Source organism: Pinus tabuliformis, chromosome 6 (assembly GCF_031772625.1).
Source record: "Pinus tabuliformis cultivar Carrire ecotype Pingquan chromosome 6, CPIR1, whole genome shotgun sequence".
In the NCBI taxonomy this organism is placed as follows: Eukaryota; Viridiplantae; Streptophyta; class Pinopsida; order Pinales; family Pinaceae; genus Pinus; species Pinus tabuliformis.
In genome coordinates this window covers 136,078,667-136,095,357 of record NC_142292.1, presented here as the reverse complement: position 1 = coordinate 136,095,357, position 16,691 = coordinate 136,078,667, and the positions used below count along the sequence as shown (strand labels likewise).

General features: G+C 37.8%; 1 pseudogene; it reads left to right on the top strand.

The window, feature by feature from the left end:
* The first annotated feature begins 8,241 nt into the window (after window positions 1–8,241).
* On the top strand, window positions 8,242–8,631 carry LOC149257739 (UDP-glycosyltransferase 72B2 pseudogene; annotated as a pseudogene).
* Window positions 8,632–16,691: the final 8,060 nt, after the last annotated feature.

Here is a 16,691-nt window from a genome sequence, read left to right as displayed (position 1 = left end):
CATATCCCTATGCACTGTACCTATATTAAATACCAAATATTGCCCTATGTGATGAATTTAATTATAACCAAAGCCTATTTATCTCTAAACCATTCGATTTGTGATCTTAACATTCACACCGGCTCTGCCATGGCTTCGTGGCACAAGAAGGTCATCCCTCCTTAGCTAGATGCCTCGGGATTCCTACTCCCATTGACGGTGGCGCGCTCAGCTCTTTGATCCAAGGGCTATGATCTCTTCAGTGGATTTAATCATTCTCAGTTGCTGGAAATTGGCTCATTCGATTCCCAAGCTCTTGGCACCTGTTTGAGCTCTGCTCCTACCTCTGTTTGATTCTTCATGTGTAGTAGGAACCTTGTCTCAGAGGGTCATCCATGAAAACTAGGGCTATCTTCTTAATGGTAAGCTGTTGAATTTCTCCCCAAATTAGACTTTGTGCTACAATTCTCTTTAATCTGTTGTTTTCCTTCTTTTTTTTCTCTTCAACTCTGGATTTCATGATACTAATTTCTTACGTGATGATTTAATTATAACCAAAGCTTATTTATCTCTGGACTGTTCGATTTGTGATCTTAACATTCACACTGGCTCTGCCATGGGTTTGTGGCACGAGCAGGCCATCCCTCCTTAGCTGGACGCCTCGGGATTCCTACTCCCATCAACGGTGGTGCGCTCAGCTCTTTGATCTAGGGGCTATGATCTCTTCAGCGGGTTTACTCATTCTAAGTTGCTGGAAATTGGCTCATTCGATTCCCAAGCTCTTGGCGCATGTTTGAGCTCTGCTCCTCCTACCTCTGTTTGATTCTTTGTTGTGTAGCAGGAACCCTGTCTCAAAGGGTCAACCATGAAAACTGGCGTGATCTTATTAATGGTAAGCTATCAAATTTCTCCCCAAATCAGACTCTGTGCTACAATTCTCTTTAATCTATTGTTTTTCCTTTTTTTTTCTCTTCAACTCGAGATTTCGTGATACTAATTGCTTACTTATCTTCTGTTCTCAGGATTTGGTGGGTTCGAGTACGAGAATTCCTCTGCTATCAACCCTTGTGGTTTTCGGCTTATTCTGGCAGTCACTGATGCGCAAGTCTTCTGGGTAAGCAATGGACCGAGGTGTTTAATATTTTGGCATGTGTAAGGTTTTTGCATCCATAGAATTCCTTGAGCTCCGCTTCAGTGGATGCTAAGGGTGCTATTGTTCGGTTTGTTTAAGGCTACTCAGAGGGATGGCACCTCTAATGCCTCACAACACCCTCTCGAGGCTTCCTCGTAGACCTGCTATTCAAGTTGCTCTCTGGACTGTAGTGTTGTAATTATGTTATTTTGGCCGAGAGCCTTGTAATTTCTTGCCGACAGATTATTGTGTATTTTAATCTCCTTTCTGGAAGAAAACATGTTAAGCGGCCACGACCCTTATAAGATCCCAAATTATGTTGTACCTTGTTTTTTGAAGCCTCCCTTGAGTTCAGGCCTTTATTGACTTTCTATATAAGTTATCTGGTTTTCTAATGAATTTTTGTATGGGAGTCATGGTCATTTAAGGCTATATTCGCAGAAATGTTGTCAATTTATCTATGGGTTCTTGATGTCATACCTGTTATCTCGTTTTCTTCTATGAAAGGTATATTCAGAATTTACGCACAGATTTCATTCTCTTCTAATTAATTTGACATGCACAGACTTCTCTTGATTCTGTTTGTATGCTACTATTCTTAACTTATTCAATGTAGATTATCTTGATTTCCTTCTGCTGTAAAATTTTGCATTCCGTTAAGCAACTGAAATCATTTCGCTTATGACGATGAGTTCACTGTTTGAAGGTTATTTTGATTTTACTGATATTAGGTTTATAAGTTAGAGAAGTGGGTATGGTTTATTGCTTATGAACATTGTTTTTGCTCTTTTATTACCTGCTTAATAGTGCTCGGATTTATCTAGCGAATTTTATTGGATTAAGTCCTTGTTAGAGTTTCCCTCCCTAAGCGCCACTCCTTCTTAAGCCTGGAAGTTTCTTTAGGGTTTTCTTTTGGAGACTAGGCTGCTACTTAATTTCACTAGAAATACTACAAGTTTAGCCGAAGTTTGCTTAATTTTTTGGGTTCACCAATCTATGGCTTAGTTCGTTTCTCACACATTAATTAATTTATTCTTTGCACTGATTCACATAAGTGTCCTAGAGGCATCCTGCCATTCCTTTTACCGCAGTGGTAATGTGAGAGGCCTCCCCATCAATTGTCATCTTTGACAAACCGAAATCACCCAATATTCTGTTCAAATTGCGGTCTAAAAAGAATGTTGGCAGTCTTGACATCCCTGTGAATTATCTTTGGAAGAATGTTGGCAGTCTTGACATCCCTATGAATTATCTTTGGAGTGGAACCCATGTGCAAGTATTCTAATCTTGCAGGTGGATCACATGAAAACATGGTCATCATTTATATCATGAAAAACTAATGTGCAATATTATTTTGAGAAAGACATACCCTCGCCTGCGTCTATTAGTTTGGAACATTGTGCATTAGGAGCTCCAAAACAAAAGCATTAGAACCAAATTTGTGATGGTTAAGTTGCTTAACGGGCTTATATTTCTCTGAGAAACGTACCATAAAGGCGGTCTTTGCTGCACAAAAAATTTCAGTGTCAATCTCTCCCTGGCCACCGTCACGGCCATGATTTATCTACATAACCTATATAAAAACATTCTCGGCTGCTTTTTCCCTGTCGTCATACAACCTTCCCTTATCGTAAGTAAATATGGAGGCTCGCCACGCCTGATTTTCCATTTCCACAACACGCTAATCAGTTATGTCGACCAGTGCGCAAACCCTTCCCGCAACTAATTAACTAATTTGTAACCATTTTGTAACTATTCTAATTGAAAGGTTGAAACTTTTGCAATCATCTAACATATAATCCTATGGTTTACAAGAATGACAGGTGGGCAGAGATGGAAGGTGAGAGTTTTTCATATCCATGATGCTAATGAGCATAGACTCTTATTTGTTGGAAAATAGTACATTAGAATTTCTCCATGTTCATGGTTCAAAACCCAACTTCACACTCATTGAATAATGTTAATAGGCAACCTGGATTTGTGAGCATTGTGTAAATTATATGTGACTCCATTTCAAATTCACTTTAGATTGATATTTGTAATGGACTTGTGTGAATTCATCTCCTCTGGTTGCAGAGTCACTATTGGTATCCTCTTCCTCTTAGCTCTTCTCATGGTAATGAAGGGAATAATTAAAGATCTAGAGCGGTTGGAGGATTTCTGCATTGCAAACACCAAGTCTTATTTTTTTACAAACAAATTTCCTTATCATGATCCCACTAAAGTTAATTCTCAACACTTCCTAACATCACTCATACGCATGCCAGTGAACACATCAAGCAGCCCCACGGGAGCTAGCTTCACTAGGTTTAATCCACAAAACCTATTGGGGCTCAACATGCTCGAAATTATGTTGGTTCACATAAACATGGCTATGGGAGGTTTAGTAGTTCCAAATATCCATCCCAGAGGTAGTGAAATATTGCAAGTGTTTAAAGAGGTATCCTATTTTATTTAGATAAAAATAAGCACGATGTTTCCCTATTTTATTTATTTTTGACATATTCACTTACCAAGATAAAACATCAAGGGTAAAACTAATTTTAACATATATATCATTGAAATATAAAATTAAGTTTGGGATGGTTTTGATATGTAATGGAAATTTTTTCCAAGGTCTCACTTACCGTGGAAGAGTGATGGGAAGCTTTGATTTAAAGAAAGGGGTCCAAGTGATCAATAAAAGGAGATTTATAAAAGGAGTCATGTTAAGTCAAGATTTGAATGACAATATATTGATGTAAGAATTGATATCAAGTAAAATAAATTCGAAACCAAGTTAAGTGACTCACATATTGATGTGTAAAAGGGTGCATGTTCTATGGTACCTAACACCCTAACAAATTATGTAAATTCATTACATGAGAATTGAAGAAGAGTTGAAAATGTGGAGTTAAAATAAAAATAAGGCCATGTCAAAGTTAAAATTCAAATGAATGTTTGGGTCATGTCCATGGTGTGTCAATCAAATTTTTCAAGTCAAAGTCATATTTTTTTTTTCTTGATATCACTCCATCGAAGACACATATTTTTTGTATGTAATTTCAGTTTTCTTGTTGGATGGAGACATTCACCTACTAGAAACAATTTATGGAGGTGTAGTGGAAGATTCAGATTAAAAAGCATATGTAGAAGGAAATTTAATTTACTTGAGTCAATGTAATGCTTGATGAGTAAAGTCTACCCCCATTGAAGAGGCAGTGGCCCTACAAAACCACTTTCCATGAAGTAATAAGTTTTGCTAAATAACTACTTGTTATGATTGTTGTGAGAGAGAAAGGTTTGTGGTCATCCAAAACCACTTGACGTAATGTATGTTTGTGGTAATTTAAAACCACCTAAGTTTTTTGTGGTTAAGGATAAGACTAAAAACCCAAGTTGATGATTATATTGATATATGGGAGTTAAGGGTATAAATATCTGTTGATAAACTACGTAAGAGAAAAGGTTTCCTATAGAAATAGTTGATACAGTGGAAGAAAACCCATGCATTTAGGTGGATGGTAACTTTTTTATATGGACTTAAACAAACACATTATTTATGTTTGTTTAGGTATAATATGAAAATTGAAGATAAATGAAGATGAAATAATAAGGCCAAAGAAGAAAAGTGTAGAGGATTGAAGATGATGATGGGACCAATTCAAAGGACAATTGAAGATATTCAAATCACAATAATTTGTTAAGGGGGGTTATAATGGAATAACTCCTACTTGTGAAGTAAATTTAATATCTAAATTGTGAAATGAAAATGTAATGATGTAGACCAAACATAGAAGTCTATGGAAGATTGAGATATTGGGAGAAATGAGTGAAAATAGGGATGAAGATTTATCAAGAGATTTATGGAAATATTTGAGCATATATTCATGTTGGTGGTTTGAAAAAATTTATCATCCATGATGTATTTGTTATGCTAGCCATAATTATATATAGTGACCATCTTTTACAATACAAATATACACTATAATTTTCGCTTGCTTCATGATTGGCCATTAGAGTCAACAGAGGGTGGCAGCAACATCAAATGAGGATTTAGAATGCTTTCAAATTGCTTGCTTTAATTTGTTAGATCCATTGGGATTTCTCTAAATTTGCAAGGTTGTTAGATGTACTATTATTGACAAAGGTGTACTTACCATTTTTTTCACATATAAAAATTAATATTGGTCGTTGCCCTCTTCAAATTGTGTGGCAAGGACATAATTTCCAAAGTTTACTTTATATGGCCAAAAATATATTAATTGGAAAAGGATATTAATTTATAAAGATTTTTGGAAACACTTTTTTGGAAAGGATATTGATTTTTAAATTTTTCGAGGAAGACTTTTTAGGAATGGATATATTAAATGTTGAGGTTTCTAGGCAAGGTTTTTGTTTGATTTTATTATACATTAAAGAATAACTTCATTTTGGTTCCTTCATTTGTTCAGTAGGTTATAGAAATTTCCTAATTAGAAATAGGGAATACAGGTTTCAACCGTCACCTCCATGGCACAATGTGGTTCCCCTTGGATGTGTAGAATACAAAACAAACACCCCTAGTTAATGTTCTAGTCAACACAAGTGCCATCAATCCAAATAATGCAAAAATATCAGGTTTGACTTCCATATTTATCTAAAAAGCACAATTGAGGTCGATATCACACTTTTGATGGATTGAATTGCCTAAGTTTAGATGTTATATCAATATGTCATTACTCTAGGAGATGGAACATAACTTTGTTTATTATATTTTAGTTTTTGTAAATAAAAATAAAGAGTAGAAGAAAGGGAACATTGTATACAACAAACTTTTAATTAAGATATGTGCATTTTCATGTTTCTATGTTCATATATTACTCTAAGTTTAAGAGGATAATAGTCATGATGTGGATATGAAAATTATAGAGGGATCCCATGGTTTGGACATGTGCACTATTATATTTATGTGAGTTATTGTGTATACATTTCACTATTTCCACCATATAGATTTATTCTTGGGAAATATTTTAAATTCTTCTCAACTTTCTATTATTTATCAATTGTTTATGTTTTCTTTGAGGTCTCATATGTTTGATTAGTTGTATCTTTGCTTTAACTGAAGTTTGAATCTGCCTTTTAGTCACAATTCAGAGTGGTCATCAAAGTACTATTACCAATGCTATCTAATCACTGAGTTGTGATAAACAGCTATAAATTTCCTTTATACTAGTGGAACCATAGTGGATATTACGTATTGAAGCTTGATTGCACGTCTTCAATATTTCTTAGCTAAATAGTAATTATTGGATGAATGTTTGTTAATCTTCTTTTAATCATTAACTACATAGTGAACAAGGTATTGTTACATAAGCCATTTACCCATATAGGAAATGAAATATTGCAACTTGATTTCCTACAAGTGAAGCTATTATAGACTTAGATTAAAGGATTAGGCCTTATTTCATTTGAATTTTTATGTTGTTAAGTTATAATTTATGTTTGTAGAAAATTGATAATACTTCTGTGATGCCAATCTAACAGCTTAGTCAAAATCTCTAAAGATTAATGTCATGACAATATTACCCAATAAATTAAAAACACAACATATATTTTTAAAAATCATCCCCCCACCCACGTTATATATATTAATCACTTACGAATCTGTTGCAAGCACAACTAAACTATTTATTATAGTGGTGGCATCGTTCATATGCCTGCACTGACGTTGCAAGAAAAATTAAACTATTTAATATAGCCCCGAGTCCTGCCATTTTCTAGACGTCTCTCCTAAATTGCCCATATGTCTGCAGTGATATGGCAAGAGAAAATAAACTATTTAAAATAGTGGTGGCATCATCCATATGTCTGCACTAACGTTGCAAGCAAAATTAAACTGTTTAATATAGCCCTGGGTCCTACCATTTTCCATACGTCTCTCCTAAATTGCCAACATGCTAATGCGAAGTCAACAAATGAATGAAAAATCCACCCTAAATTGTCTGTAGTCTTTTACCAAGTCCTTGGAACAACAAAAACGTGGTGGGTCATATATTTTTTTAAACTTTAGTTTTGGCTGCCTCCCCAAATTATTCATTACAACGCAAGCGCGCTCATACATTTGTTTTATAACTATAAATTCTCTGCTTCATCATTACAGAACCCACCCTTCAAATATTGGCATTTGCTTGTTGGAATATAGAGACATTCATGGAGTCACAAGAGTAGAGCCAAAAACCCCATGTCACAATATTCCTTGGGTTTGGGTCTGCAATCACATCCCACTGCTCAAGCTTGCAAAGCGGATGACTGTCTACCATGGCTTTTTTGTCACCTTCTTCACCGCAAAATGGATGGATGGCTCTCCTCACCACACCCTACCGTCTTCGTCAAGGGACATGATCCGCTTCATAGAGCTCCCTGATGTTCAAATCGAAGGGGATCATGCTGAGATGGACATTTTTGTACGCATGCCCTTACTATTGGAGAAAGCTAAAATATTAGTGCAAGATGCTCTCACATCCTTTTCGTTTCCTGTCTGCGCTTTCATAATTTATTTTTTCGGTACACCCATGTTGGATGTCTCCTCCAAACTGGAAATACCTTGCTACATATTCTCCATTTCTGGGGCTTCTCTCCTCTGCATCATGCTCTACCTTCCAACACTTGTCCATAACATTGAAATTTCCTTCAAAGATGTGGATTTCCTGATCGAAGTACCGGGCCTTCCACCGATTCCTGGAATAGATTTTCCAGACCCTCTTCTAGACAGATCTGATATTTCATTCAACTGGTTCATTCAACATTCCCTTCGGCTTTAGGAAGCTCGTGGAATTCTGATAAATACATGCCAAGAAATGGAACCAGAACAAATAAAAGCTCTCAAGGAAGGAAAGGTTCTGAGCGCTGTTGAAATGACCCCTTCCATTTATCCCGTTGGGCCGCTAATAGCTTCGCCTCTGTCGGAATCTGAAGAGAAGTTTGAGAACTAGCGCTTCCTCAAATGGTTGGACCGCCAGCCTGCCTCGTCCGTTCTATTCATTTCTTTTGGGAGCTGTGGCACCCTGTCGGAGAATCAGATTCGGGAACTAGCTTTGGGGCTAGAAGCAAGTGGGCAGCAGTTCCTTTAGGTGTTGCATAAGGAGCCTCCTCCTCCAACTGAATCCACGATGACTGCCGAAGCAGACATGAGGGAGGTTCTACCTGAGGGTTTCGAGACTCGAACCCAGGACCATGGATTTGTGGTGGATTCATGGGCGCCTCAGATTGTTGTCCTCTCTCATCCATCCACAGGGGGTTTCCTTTCTCATTGCAGTTGGAATTCAATGATGGAAAGAATATTACATGGAGTGCTAATGATCGCTTGGCCTCTCTTTGCTGAACACAGAATGAATTACTTCCTTCTCGTGAAGGAGATGAAGGTGGGCATTGAAGCGCAGAAGGGAGCAGATGGATTGGTGAAGAGAGAGAAAGTGGAAAGAGCGGCGAGGGAATTAATGGAAGGAGAGGGGGGAATGGAAATGAAGAAGGGGATGGCAGAATTGATGGGGAAGGCCTAGTTTGCAATGGCGGAGGGAGGGATTTCATACAACGCGCTAGCCAACACAGCTTCTGTTTGGAAGGAAATGCATGCCACTAAAACACCACTTGCTACTTGAAACTTGAAAGGTTTTCTTGATACGCCACATCTGGATGTTAAGACGGTTGACGGTTCGTATGGACCGTCGTGCCTGGCATTGCTCAATTCAAATAAATGGCTAATGATTACCCAATCATCTAACAAAAAAATCGAATGGCACATATTTTGACACGACAACAGTTTGGGGAGTTCATTTCAGAGGGAAATGCCTTACGGCGTAACAAGTGTTGAAAAAAAAAAAAAAATGGATTTCCACTCAACCTTAAATATATGCCCACAGCTAGTAATACGATTTTCAGAGAAACCACATAAAAGAGACGAAGACTTAACTTTATCGAACAACTCAAACATATACCCGTAATACAATTTCCAGAGAAACCACATAAATGAGACGAAGGCTTTATAGAGTGCCATCATTCAATGTGTCGAGGGTCGTTTGCCTTCCATAATGACTATACAATGTACACCATGTTACTGACCACAAAGACTTTGATCAGATACCATATTGAATGTGCTCGGCCTTCTGGTAGATCCTTCGTACACTTGTCTTTATGCCTCATTAATTTCGAAGAAACCATGGGACTCATTGGAACGGAAGACTTTGTTTAACGCCCTCAAGGTAAGTAAGTTAAAAGAATAAAGTTACATTAATATTTTTATAGTAAAATTGTTTATATAAACACATATTTTAAAGCCTTAGTCTCACTAGCTGAAGGAATTGCCCGGAAAGTTATGGAAATTCTGGTCAATTTAGAGAAAATCTAGCGAGGATTTTTGTAAATAGATGTTATAATTGTTAGACTTCAAAAATTTTGATGTCTTCGACATTTTTGATGGTGCTGAATCCATTTTCACCATTAAAAACAAGATTCAAACATTGTCTGTACAAGATTTTCTGATTTTTTTTTCCTGAATTCCGTCCACTTTTCCCTGTTTGGCCAATTCCCCCCCCTCGGTAGAGGACGCCTCAGCAGACGACTCCTATTTTAAAAGTCAAAGAATATTTTTTTTTATAGTTAAATTATTTATATAAACTTATATTCTAAAAGCCAAAGATTTAATGAGGTGATTTTTTTAATTGATTTTGTGTGATTAGAAATTGGGAAAATTATAATTTTAAATTGACAAATTTAAATAATATGAATGTTCCAAAAAAATTGGAGCGCATTTGTTACATTCAAAAATATAATTTAAATGATAGATAACTATATTGTCACCAAAAAATTTGTTATTAAATTTTGGTGTGAGAGCAAAAAAAGGACTTAAACTAAACCCTTAAAATAATAAATTACATTAGAAAATCCATATGTAATTTTAATACATGTATGTATTTGTTGAAATTAGATCCATAACCCAAAAAAAATAAGATGATGCAATGCAATGAAACTTGTTGTCTTATTTTTATTGGCAAAATGAAAGAGTTAGTAAATGGATGCATACATGTATGTATTGTTGAAATTAGATCCATAACCCAAAAAAAGATAAGATGATTCCATCCAAACTTGCTATTTTATTTTTGTTCACAAAATGAAAGAATTAGTAAATCGAAGCATAATGTGAATTTAATTTTTCTCTTCCATCTAAACATTTTAGATTTAAGGTTTTGAAAAGTGTATGAAAGCAAGTCAATATATTTTTCTTATAATTTTAAATTTGAGATTAAGGTATTTTTTTTGTTTTTTTGCATGTTGTAATTTAATATCGTAACAAAGCTTGTAGTAGGTAGATTGATCTGATTAAGAAAATTAGTTTTGATGTTCCAAAATTCCTTTTTAGATTCTATTAAATATGCTTGAGGATTTATGAGATTGTTTGCGAGTTTAAACATGGGTTTTTTATTGTTTTTATGTATTTTTTATGTGCAAATTTACATAAACAAATGACTAAACAACAACATATAATAGACATTAACATCACCATACACAATATCACAACATCACATGATGAAGGAATTCACCTCTCCTGGGCTACGTCTCCTTGGTCCAGCTTCCGATGGATTTCCCTCTCTATTATGCTAAAAAAATATGAATGCATTAGTTTACAATGCTCAGAATGCTTTGAAACCTATTCCAATGGGTCCAGAATCCCCAAAAAAACCTGTGTAGCCTCTTTCTGCTCCTGATTTGGTAAAAAACTAAAGAAGTTATGGCATATCCCAATATTTTTCTAATCACACTGCAAATTCCCCAAAATCCAGCATCATCCTACAATTTCGCCCTCAAAACGCACTAACAAAGTGACAATTTCGCCGAAAACTGGACGAAATTGCCAAACAGTTTAAATGTCCACTAACCCCTATGTACCAAAAATTGTGCCCGAGACTAAGGCCAACAACCCACCCCCACTAGTCGAGCCCCCACTTCTCCTCCGCAATGGTCGTGTGTGATGTTGTAACCATGCACTGACCCCATGTGGGTTGGCCCGTTCCCCAAACAACGCAAACATGAAACATTAAATAAAACATGTAAACATAAGGGTTAAGAACTTTCATCGTGGCTTATTGGTAAAGGTTGTATATTTGTGTTAAGAAGTTGTGGGTTAGACTCCACTGCCTTTGCCCAGACTACAACCAAATTTTTGGTGGCCTCCCGGACTGCCATGTGGCAGCCTCTGGCTGGGCCACGTGTCAGCCTGTGGTTGGCCACCACCATCCAATCACAAACACAGAAATTTGACCAATAATACCATGAAACTTGTCATCACCCCATTCGCCAATGGATCCCATTAACTAAGTCACACTGCCACATACCCTGCCTAGTCAATGCCATGGCAGAAGTATGGACTGCTAACTGGGCTGTCAATTTTTTTAAAACTTCCCCTATTTGGGAAAGTGAACAAAACTCGTTTTTGAGTCATACAGAGTCTGTTTTGCGTGAAACGAGTTGCACCAAATTCAGGATGACAATCACCATGCGATGGTCCAAGTTCCACACCAATCTGATAACATTTAATTTTGAGCTATTTTTTTGAGCACCTGATCATAGATGCATGGGATGGATGGATTTTATCATGGATAAAGTGTTAGGGTAGTTTACGTAAATTAGACTTGGTTAAGTTATGGGTGGTTTTCAAACTTTAGTTTATTGGCCTATGTTATTCATGTGGAATATAGTCTATTTAAAGGAGAAAATATTCCAGGTGAATTTGTCCTAGTAGTCATTGGGATCCCAAGAAATGGTGTCTTTAGACACCACTACTTCTCTTATTTTTAATCCTAAGAAGTGATATCATAGCCTAGAGAAGATCAAATTTTGTGGTTAATTTTTTTGTGTGTTAATTAGAGCATGGCTATGGATGGCCAGGAGTTGAGGAGAGGCACTCACTAAGCACGCTGGAAAGAAGTTTTGGGTAGTGTTCAGGCTATTATTTCTAAAGTTTAAAAGAACAAAAAGTGAGTCATGGGCATTAATGGAGGCGAACCATGAGCCTCAATCTTTTGGAGAAGGAAAAATGCCTTAGAAATGAAGACGATGATGGCAGGGACTGGAAAAGGCATGAGGAAGTTACTGTTACACTAAAAAATGTCACCTTGACTACTTACAGTTAGTATGGCTCAAATCAACAAGTCATGCTACCCTCTTAGGCAAGTCTCATGCCTCTGTTATCCATCTCAAACTCAAAGAAGAGAGAAAGTCTTGTAAAAATCATGTTTATCTCTGGGGTCGCAGGTTCTCTCTAGCCTTACCTGCGGGGACGCTGACCATGTTCACAAAATCCGCGTCCATAGACGCTCTGTATGTTAAGGGACAGGTGCGTCCCTCTGTAAAAGGCAAAATGCGCGAGTTTTATCTTTAAAAAGTTACTTGTGGTTACTTCTAGAACATTCTAGAGGTCGGTTTGATGAAATGGATGCGCCTCCAGTTGGTTCATGTATCTCTATTAAGGGGGAACTTATCCCATCAATAAGGGAGCTATCCCACCCATAGAGGGGGATGATCCCATTGATAGTGGACCTGAATAACCTCTTTACAGCACTATAAATGAAGGCATTGAGCCAGAAGGAGGGGAGGTTGGAGCTATACATTTTCTTTGGGTAAATGCTGCAGAATTTAGGTCTTCCATTAGAGCCTTTGTGAGGAGAGATTGTCTTCACTTGATTCTACTTGGGAGAGGGTGAGCTTTGTCAAAGTAGAGGAAAACCCTTGATGGACCCTGGGAGGAACTTGCACAACACCAAGGCCAGGTTGTAAGAGTTTCTTTGTTTCGTTATTAATACAAACTGGTTTATTTTTCTCAATAGCTTGTGTTAATGAGTTATTTCATGTGTTCCTTGGTCTGCATGTTGAATATATGTTTTATTATATGAAATGCAAGTGCTTGGTAATTGTTTGATTGTTTGTGGTTGCAGGAATTGACTTGAAGGAGGAGCTCATCCGGATCGTCAAGAACGGACTTCAACAACAGCGTTTTGGAATAAGGTAAGCCTAAACACTTGTAGTTTTCATGTTGTAAAAGGTGTATTTAGAGAAAGATCACTCCATTTTGTCTTGTTTGTCACACGGAATCTGTCAAGGGTGCGGACACGACTGACCTTCCTAGAAGTCTAAGACATTCTAATGACAAACAAGACAAAATGGAGTGATCTTTCTCTAAATACACCTTTTACAACATGAAAACTACAAGTGTTTAGGCTTACCTTATTCCAAAACGCTGTTGTTGAAGTCCGTTCTTGACGATCCGGATGAGCTCCTCCTTCAAGTCAATTCCTGCAACCACAAACAATCAAACAATTACCAAGCACTTGCATTTCATATAATAAAACATATATTCAACATGCAGACCAAGGAACACATGAAATAACTCATTAACACAAGCTATTGAGAAAAATAAACCAGTTTGTATTAATAACGAAACAAAGAAACTCTTACAACCTGGCCTTGGTGTTGTGCAAGTTCCTCCCAGGGTCCATCAAGGGTTTTCCTCTACTTTGACAAAGCTCACCCTCTCCCAAGTAGAATCAAGTGAAGACAATCTCTCCTCACAAAGGCTCTAATGGAAGACCTAAATCCTGCAGCATTTACCCAAAGAAAATGTATAGCTCCAACCTCTCCTCCTTCTGGCTCAATGCCTTCATTTATAGTGCTGTAAAGAGGTTATTCAGGTCCACTATCAATGGGATCATCCCCCTCTATGGGTGGGATAGCTCCCTTATTGATGGGATAAGTTCCCCCTTAATAGAGATACATGAACCAACTGGAGGCGCATCCATTTCATCAAACCGACCTCTAGAATGTTCTAGAAGTAACCACAAGTAACTTTTTCAAGATAAAACTCGCGCATTTTGCCTTTTACAGAGGGACGCACCTGTCCCTTAACATACAGAGCGTCTATGGACGCGGATTTTGTGAACATGGTCAGCGTCCCCGCAGGTAAGGCTAGAGAGAACCTGCGACCCCAGAGATAAACATGATTTTTACAAGACTTTCTCTCTTCTTTGAGTTTGAGATGGATAACAGAGGCATGAGACTTGCCTAAGAGGGTAGCATGACTTGTTGATTTGAGCCATACTAACTGTAAGTAGTCAAGGTGACATTTTTTAGTGTAACAGATTGCCCCCTAAAGTGCGAAGCCTGGAATAGAATAGGGTTTTGTAATTCTAGGAAGGGTGAAGCGCTTTATCATTTCAAGGATTGCCTTGTGGATGGCCTGGTTGGAACCTGCAATTTTCAACACAAAATACATGGATAAGATTATATCATCACTGAGGTAGGCATTCCCATACTCAGATTCAAAACTTTAACTAATGGACTAACTATTCTGATACAGGAATGATCTTGCAGTACATTATTTTTATAGACTTTTGTAGACACAGTATGGACGCAGCCATCTGTTTATGATAAGTCTACATAGACAATGAATACAAAACTCCTCGCAGCCTGGATGGTAGAAACTAGATCCAGGGTCTTCACTTCTACTTCCCGAATTGGTACGATTCTAGCCATGTGATTAAATGATTCGATGTCGAACATGGTAGAAACCACTTGATTACCAGTCAATGATGTAAACTGTTAACAAGTGTGAGAGAAACCACCAGTAATGTCAATGGTTCTCAAAGTACCAAGCACAACCCGTGAAATGTGAATAGATGTTTTGATGTCGAACACTTCACGGAATCCTCTGATCGAAAGTCAATGATGTAAACTGACGTCAAAGGCGAGAAACCTGCCATTGATGCATGCAGACTTCAAGGTACTGTCGATTCCTAAGTCATCTTTCTAGATAATGTGTCGATGTCGATAGAAAGCGACCCGTTGCAGGCAAGCCCGCAACACGAAATCATTGTTCAAGTTGAAGAAATGTTGCTGTAAGGACTGACTCAGGGATGGTCAATGGATGACAAGTATTTTGCAGATGAAAGTTTTGCTTGCAGACCTCTTGAACACATAACGACACAACAGATGGTTTGGTGACGAATAACTCAAAGTTGATCCCTGAACCCGGTTAAAGATTTTCAAAGTGATTTAGTCAACTGTGAGGTAAAAGATTTCCCAACCCAGGTGAATGAAAAGTGTCGTGTTCAAGAGCGGTAATAAAGTTTCTTCTGAGGCAAAAGGTGACAAATAGGTTCATTCTTCTCTTTTTTCCCCCACCATTTCTGGCAAGTACCTCTTTATTTTTAACAAGCTTGAGGAGGATAACATATGCTTGATTATAAGCTCATCCTTCGGACGAGTCCAACCTAGTTTAAATGCGAACCCTAGGAAGGAGTGGTTCGTTCCTGTTTGTAATTGAACAGGTCCTTTACTGTAAAAGTTTAACGAGCCCAGTATAGGAGAAACTCGGCGTTTTTCAATTTTAGAGAGTCTGAAAAACTTAAGGAAACTCCACGTTGAACTTTTTCGTATATTTGTGTCCCTCAAGCCCGAAAAAGTATAAAATAATACCTGGGGGAACCGCTTGATCTTGCGACCAAGGAGTACTTTCATAATAGTATCGTTGACCTGAAAAGTAAAAAGCGATCAAAGACACGTCGTTTTATTTCCTTATCGAGTTTGAAACGACAAAAACCCGGCAATCTTTTCCTGATTTTGCGGTCAGAAAAGAGCTAAAAGGGGACCGTCTTTTAATTCCGTTTTAACGAGTGAAAAAAAAACACTCGGCGATCTTTTCATGTTTTAGGAGTCAGAAAAGGGCTTAAAAGATGACTCTGAAATTTTGTTTGTGAAAAATTACAATTTCCCTTGAAATCCCTTCGTCCTGCACAAAAGCGACACATTACTCATACCTGTTTAAAATAGGCAAAAATACATTTGAAAACATCTTTTCATGGTAAAAAATGAACTAATTCATCCAAAAAACCTATAAAAAGACCTTTTACCATGTCATTTTTACCGTTTCACTGTTGAGGTTGAAAAAGGAGCTTTTGACAAGAAACTTCCCGTGGTTGCTGCGGAAAATCTGACCGTCGGAATCGAACGCCGCTTCACCGAGGTATTTTACACATCCCACTCTTCATTTTTATCCGTTTAGTTTTTTGTTTTTGGTCTCTGTTTCATTTTTTGGGGGGGTTTTGGGTTCAAAATGCGCCCCTCGGCGGACGCAGGTGCCCTTCGGGTGAGCCGCGTCCCCCGACTTTTTCTCACACGGGAAAAAGGTCTGGGGACGCAGTCCGCCTTCAGGCGAGCTGCGTCCGGACGCCCTGTGCTAAAAAGCCGGGGTGCGTCTTCCGCAAAGGGCGCATTTCAAAACCCTAACTCTCTCAAAAAACCACCAAATTTTCTCAAATTAATTTCTAATTGACTCTTTTGATGTGCAGGGCCCAAAACATGTTAGACTGGAGAGAGAGAGAGCACGTAGAAGACGATGAAGCTGCGATTAACCACCAACCCTCTCTGGATGCCTTAAGAACATGTGGATTGTACAAATATTGGACCATACCGGGCATGAGGGGCCAGGTAAGATTTTTGGAATGGCTAGTTGAGCGATGGAACGTTCAAGATCAATGCTTTTACATTGGAGGGCACCAGCTCGAGATAGAGC